Consider the following 7,648-nt stretch of genomic DNA (forward strand, 5'->3'; position numbering starts at 1 on the left):
ATAGGATTTTTAAAACTGCAAGAGAAAATGACTGGTCACATTTGGATGTAAACCAATTTGGATTTCAACTGGTTTCTAAACCGAAACCCTAAAAGCTAGGAGAGCTTGGAATAATATATGCCACACTATGAAAGAAAATGAGTACAAACCAGATTACTACACCCAACAAAATTATCCTCAGAATTTAAGATGAAATAAAAACCTTCCATACAAAATAAAAAAACAGAAACTAAAATAATTTATACCCATAAAACCTGCATTAAAGAACATACTCAATGATATATTTCATGAGAAGAAATAAAAAATAAAAATGAAAACCAGCATAGGAATGAATTTTAGTAGAAGAATAGCCAATTAAAAGAGAGTCAAGTCTGAATTAAATATTACAAATAAATAAACATGGCTGGAAATAAAAATCATCTTTTTTATAATAACATTGAATTAAAAGGTCCAAACTTTTCAATCAGAGATATAGATTGGCAAATTGGATTAAAGCACAAGACCCAACAATGCATTTTTTTGAAAGAGACACACCTTACGAACACATCCACAGGCGAAGATGAATGAATGGGAAAAGTTATGCAATGCAAATGGTACCCATAAACAAGCAGACATAGCTATTCTCATATCAGAGTAAATTTTAAGTCAAAATTAATCAGAAGAGAAAAAGTCACTTCCTACTGATTAAGGTAATCTTCTAATAAGATATAATCTTTGAAAATATTTATGGCCCAAACAATGGCACATATACCTATATTATACAAATCCTTGTCAATATAAAGAATCAAATATACCATGATACATTAATACTGAGTTATTTAAACATACCTCTCTCACCATTAGATAGATCATCAAGATGTAAATTAAGTAAAAATTCTTCAGAACTAAAGAATACTATTAATCAAATGATATAATAGACATTATTTTATTTACTAATAGACATCTATAGAATATTTCATCCATCAAAGACTGAATTCACTTTCTTCTAAGCAACACATCAAACATTTTCTAAAATAGATCATCTTTTAGGTCACAGAAAAAAATCTTAATACAAAAAAAAAATAGAGATAATTTCTTACATCCTATCAGATCAAAATGGAATGAAATTAGAAGCCAATGACAAGATAAAAAACAGAAACCACTCTAACACCTGGAGATTACATAACACATTTTTGAATGACTAATAACAGAAAAAAATAGGAGAGAAATAAAAATATTCTTAGAAAGACATGAGAATAGTGAAAAAAAACATATCAAAATCTCTGGGACAGTATGAAGGCAATTCTAAGAGGACAGTTTATAGCAGTGAGTTTATATGTTAAAGAAGTGGCAAGATACTAGCTGGAAATTCTGGCACATGCATGTAATACTAGTGACTCAGAAAATTAGACAGGAGGATCACAGGTTCAAGATCAGTCTCAGCAACTTAGTGAGACCATCAGCAATTTAGTGAGATCCAGTTTCAAAATATTTAAAAAAGGTCTGAGGATGCAGCTCAGTGGTAATGTGCCTTGGGAGTAAATCCCTAGTACCAAAAAAAAAAAAAAAGAAAAAAAAGAATAGGTACCAAATAATAAATTATTAATCTAGTATTACACTATTACACCTTAAGGACCCAGAAAGACAAGAAAAAACTAACACTAAAAATCAGTAGAAGACAAGAAATTATTAAAGTGAGAGCTTAAATCAATGAAATTAAGAATAAAAATAAATACAAGATCAATGAAAAAAAGAGTTGACTTTCTGAAAGGATAAACCCTTAGCCGAATTAACTGAAAGAAAGAGAAGACACAAATTGACAATATTAGAAATGAGAAAGGAAATATAACACAGAAACTACTGAAATTCATAGGATCCGCAGAGACTACTTTGAAAATTTATACTCTAATAAGCTAGAAAATCATAAAGATATTGACAAATTCATAGATATATATGACCTACCCAAATTGAAGCATGAGGATATAGGAGACTTAACAGATCAATATCATGTAACAAAATTGAAGCAACTATCAAAATCTTTCCAACAAAGAAAACCCCAGGACTAGATGAACTGTCAGCAGAGTTCTAGCAGACCTTTAAAGAAGAATTAATACAATTCTTCTCAAATTATTCCATAAAATAGAAAAGATGAGAAGACTGTGAAATTCTTTCTATGAAGCCAGTATCATCCAGATAATAAAACCAGACACAACAAGGAAAGAAAAGGTGAGGCCAATATCATTGAAGAACATAGATGCAAAAATTCTTAATAAATATTGGCAAACTGCATAGAAAAACACATTAAAGAGATAGTGTGCTATGATCATGTGGGTTTCATCCTAGGGATACAAGGTTGGTTCCACATATGGAAGTCAATAAATATAATTCACCAAATCAATAGAGTTAAGGATAAGAATCACGTGATTATCTCAAGAGATGCAGGAAAAACACTCAACAAATACAGCACCTATTCCTGTTTAAAACACAGAGAAACTAAGAATAGAAGAAACTTACCTCAACATTTGAAACACTATATATGACCCACACATGATAATAAATGGAGAGAAATTTCAAGCATTTCCTGTAAAATCAGGAACAAGACAAATATGTCTGCTCTCACTACTAGTAGTTAACATAGACCTTGAAACTAGCCAGAGCAATCAGGTGAGAGTAGGAAATTAAAGGGAAAGACCTCAAATTATCTGTTTGCTGATGACATGATTCTATATTTAGAAGACCCAAAATATTCCACCATAAGACTTCTAGAGCCATTAGACAAATTTAGTGAAATAGCAGGAAACAAGATTAAATACATAAATCAGTTGCATTCTTATACTCTAATGATGAATTTGCTGAAAAAGAAATTAGAAAACTACCCCATTTACAATAATTTCAAAAAAATTAAAATAATTGGGAATTAGTCTAGCAAAAAAAGGTGAAGGACTTCTACAATGAAAACTATAAAATTAAAGAACACCTTATAAGATGGAAAGACCTCCCAGGTTCTTGGATAGTCAGAATTAATATTGACAAAATTGCCATACCACTAAAAGCATTGTGCAGATTCAGTGAAATCCTCAAAGTATGAGTGACATTCTTCACAGAACTAAAAAAAAATAGTTTGAAAATTCATTCAGAAAAATAATAGCTAAACCAATACTGAACAAAAAGAATAATGCTGGAGGCATCATAATAACAGACCTCAAATTATATTAGAATTATGTTAGCAAAACCAACGTGGTATTGGTACCAAAATATACATGAAGACTAATGGAACAGAATAGAAGACACAGTTGCTTTTGACAAAGTCACTAAAAACATGCATTGGAGAAAAGTTAGGCTTTTTTAACAAATAGTGCTGGGAAAAGTGGATATCTATAAATAGATAAAACGTGACCCCTCTCTCTCACCCTGCACAAAGTCAACTCAAAGAGGATCAACACCTAGGAATTAGACCAGAAATTCTACAACTGCTAGAATAAAATGTTGGTCCAACACTTGGATATGTTGTCATAGGAACTGGATTCCTTAACAAGACTCCTAAAGCTCAAGAAATAAAATAGAAAATCAACAAGTGGGATGGCATGAAATTCAAATACTTCTGCGTAGCAAAGACAAGTAAGAATGTGAACAGAGAACCTACCAAATGGAAGAAGAGCTTTGCAATCTGCTCCTCTGGGCATTGATGTTCAGAATATTAAAAGAACTATAAAAACTAAATATTAAAAAGTGATAAAGGGGATAAAAAACTAAACAGACACTTTATTTTTATGTCTAAAGATTTCTGAACATTTATTGGTCCCTTGTTCCCTGAGGGTCCCCTGCTCCTGCTGCCTCAGTGCCTCAGCACTTGGGTGTCATTGGTCTCAGACACTATTTTGCCATCCACAATCCTGCTGGTGGTGGTCTTTTGGATGGTTTGCACTGAGTTGCTGCTGTCCAGGGCATCATTGAGATTGAAGTCCTCTCCGTCTTCCAACAGGTGGCGGTAAGTAGCAAGCTCAGCCTCCAGTTTGGCCCTGATGTTCAGCAGGGCCTTATAGTCCTAAGCCTGGAGCTGCCTCTCTGCCTGGGTCTGTACAGCTTTGATTCCAGATGCAACAGGACACCATGGAACTTCTCCATCTGCATGGTGTAGCAGGCCTCCACTTCCTTCAGACTGTTCTCAAAGCTGATCTTCAGATTTCTCATCAAGTCCAGGTTAATCTCCATGGACTGGACTGTGCATCTCAGCTCTGTGAGTATCATCTCAGCAGCTTCCATCTCAGCTGGCTGTAAGGTGCCCACTCTGTGCTCTCTTCAATTTTCTGGGATCAGTACTTGTCCAGTTCCTCTCGGTTTTTCTGAGCTAGCTCATCATACTGGGCCCAGATGTCTGCCAGGATCTTGCCGAGGTCCTAAGATTTGGGGGCATCTACCTGCACTGTCAACCCAGAGCTGGCAATCTGGGCTTGAAGGTCTTTGAATTCCTCCTCTTGGTTCTTCATGAAGAGCAGTTCCTCCTGGGGGGGACGAGGGTGGAGGGTGGAGGAGAGATGGGTACTGGGAATTGAACTCAGGGCACTAGACCACTGAGCCACATCCCCAGCCCTATTTTGTATTTTATTTAGAGACAGGGTCTCACTGAGTTGCTTAGCACCTTGCTTTTGCTGAGGCTAGTCTTCCCGAGACACTAGGATTACAAGCCTCCCCCATGGCACCCGACTTGCAGCTCCTCCTTGAGAGTCTCAGTTTCCATCTCTAGCTGTGACCAAATGATATTGGTGTCATCAATGACCTTGTGGAGCCCATGGATGCTGCTCTTCACAGACTGGCATATGGCCAGCTCTGTCTCATACTTGACTCTAAAGTCATCAGCAGCAAGATGAGCATTATCTGCAGATGCGGACATTGTCCATAGAATTTGCAAAGATCTGAGCTGTCAGTTCCTCCATGGTCTTGAAGTAATGACCCTAGTCTCTGATCTGGGGTCCTTTCTTCTCCAGATGTTCTCGGATTTTGCTCTCCAGCCTCTCATTATCAGCCTCCAGTCCCCTCACTCTGCCAGGTAGGAGTCCAGATGATCTTTCAGGTCTTGCATGGTCTTCTAGCTCTGTCTGCTTCCCGTTCCTGCCAGACCGTCAGCCATCCATGTTGTCTGGAGCTGGTGGAGCTCCGACATCTGGAAGCCTAAGCCCCTGGCACCTGCATATATGCTGGTCGTGCTGTTGGTGGGTGGGACCCAGTGGCTGGGTGACTGGATGGACCCCAGGGAAAGAGAGTTGGTGGAAAAGGTGATGGAGTGGGTGGTGAAGCTCACTGCTATCCAGTAGGAAGGTGGGAAACCAGGACTCAGGTTCCTGCCCTAAACAGACACTTCCTAAAAAGAAAAACAAATGGCTCATAAATATATGAGAAGTATCTACTATCTCTAGCAATTAGATAAATGCAAATCAAAACTACATTGAGGTTTCATCTCCTATCATAAGGGCAATTATCAAGAATATAAATAATAGTAAGTATTGGAAAGAATGTGAGGAAAAAGGTACACTCATACATTGGTGGTGGGACTGCAAATTAATGCAAGTACTCTGAAAAGCAGAGTGGAGAGTCCTCAAAAAAACTAGAAATAGAACCACCTAATGGATCCAGCTATCCCACTCCTCAGTACATAGCCACAGAGTCTAATAAGGGGATGCAGCCAAATCAATATTTATAGCACCACTATTCACAATAGCCAAGCTATGGAACCAACCTAGGTGCTTTTCAACAGATGAATATATAAAGAAAACGTGGTATATTTATTTACACAATGGAGTTACTCAGCCATAAGGAAGATTGAAATTATGGCATTTGCCTATAAATGGATGGAACTGGAGAGTACCATACTAAGTGAAATAAGCCAGATCCAAAAGTCAAAGGTCAAATGTTTTCTTTGATATGTGGAAGTTAGTCCAAAATAAGGGCCGGGGTAGAGGTGGAAGGGGAGGAGTTGAAGTCCATCAAAATATAAGAAAGATCAGTGGAGTAGGGGAAGAGGATTGACTGGGAGGGAGGAGGGATGGAATAAGGCAAGAACAGTAGAATGAATACGATTTAACTTTCCTATGTACATATATAAATATGACACAGTGAATCTCACTATTATGTATAGTCACAAGACATTAATTATTTTAAGAAAATACAAGAACAGAAAAATCAGTGGAATAGAACGAAGGAAATAGTGGGAGCAAGAGGGAAGAGAAAGAAGCACTAGGAATTGAATTAGAGTAAATTATATTTCATTCTTTTATAATTATGTCAAAATGAATCTTAATGTTACATATAACTAAAAAGAACTGATTGAAAATGAAAAGCATAGGCCAGAGTTGTGGATCAGTGGTAGAGTGCTTGCCTAGCACATGTGAGGCATTGGATTCAATCCTCAGCACCACATAAAAATACATAAATAAATAAAAGTATTGTGTCCATCTACAATAAAAACATATTTTGAAAAGCATTTTAAAAAATAAAACCACAACTTGACTTTTCCTCATTCAAATTCCTCAAATGCCTGTAGCCCTTCCAAAGTTGGCCAGTTGATGTGGATCTACAATGGATGTTAGTTCATTAAGGAAAGACAAGGCAATCTTGACTATGATTAAATTATCTTGTTTAACAAATTTTCTAAAAGCACATTATCATGTAAACAAAGTATTAGTATATCTCAAGGTCTGAAAGAAGGCATTTCAAGCTCCATGGTAAATCTGCTTTTAACTGTACCTTGCAATAAGATTTAATAAGCTTTAGAAGCTAACCTTACATTTTGCTATTTGTCCTCAAAAGTGTCTGTATTACTCTTGGCACTCTGAATTTCTATGGAAATTTAGATTCAACTTGCCTTGTCCAGAGATACATATATGGCCTTGGACTGAGATTACACTGAATCTATAAGTCAGTGTTAGGAGAACAATATTAAATCTTCCAATCCATGTGTATATCTTCATTTACTGTTAAAATTTTTTCTATTAAATGTGCATGAATTCTTATAGAGAGGTGTTAGACATATTTTCCTCATTTCATTACTTTGTGATATATATATTAATGTATGATATTTTTAAAATAATTTAATTTCCTAATATTTGTTGCTGGTATAGAAATATGCAGTTATGTATATGAAGCCATTTTGCTAAATTCTATTAAAACTGGAAATTTATCTGTATATTCAACTGAATTCTTTCAAAATTATATACTTTGTTTAAAAACAACATTTCCCTTCTTATTCTTATATTTACATTATTCACAATAACATGTATATAATAACATGTGTATATATAATAATGCTTATATATATTTGTTTGATTGTATCTTATTTCATTTGCTTAGCTCCTTAGTACCCAGAAGAAAGGAAGTGGCAGTAATGAAATTCTTGTATTTTTCTCAAAATATACTATTAAGTACAATGTTTCCTATAGAATTTTTCTTGGAGACATTCATTTCAACTTGAAGAAGTTATTTTTTTTCCTATTTTTAAATTGTGAATTAATGAATATTGAATTTTGTCAAATGCTTTTCCTGCAACTGTTGAAATGATATCATAATATCCCTCCTCTAAGGTCTTAATATGGGAAATTATATGTTGATTGATTTTTGAACATCAAACTAATCTTTAGCTCCTGGGATTAGCTCAATTTAACATGTACATTATTCT

The 7,648-nt window shown here is 35.3% G+C and overlaps 1 pseudogene across 1 annotated transcript; it reads right to left on the bottom strand.

Annotated features, from left to right (window-relative positions):
• Window positions 1-3,814: 3,814 nt before the first annotated feature.
• LOC308649434 (keratin, type I cytoskeletal 18-like) lies at window positions 3,815-5,140 on the bottom strand (annotated as a pseudogene). Its single transcript has 2 exons — window positions 4,697-5,140; window positions 3,815-4,481 (listed from the first exon to the last, which is right to left on the bottom strand). The product of its transcript is annotated as a keratin, type I cytoskeletal 18-like (transcript).
• Between the last annotated feature and the right edge of the window lie 2,508 nt (window positions 5,141-7,648).

Source organism: Spermophilus citellus (genome assembly GCF_964194105.1).
Source record: "Spermophilus citellus genome assembly, chromosome: 5".
Taxonomy (NCBI): domain Eukaryota; kingdom Metazoa; phylum Chordata; class Mammalia; order Rodentia; family Sciuridae; genus Spermophilus; species Spermophilus citellus.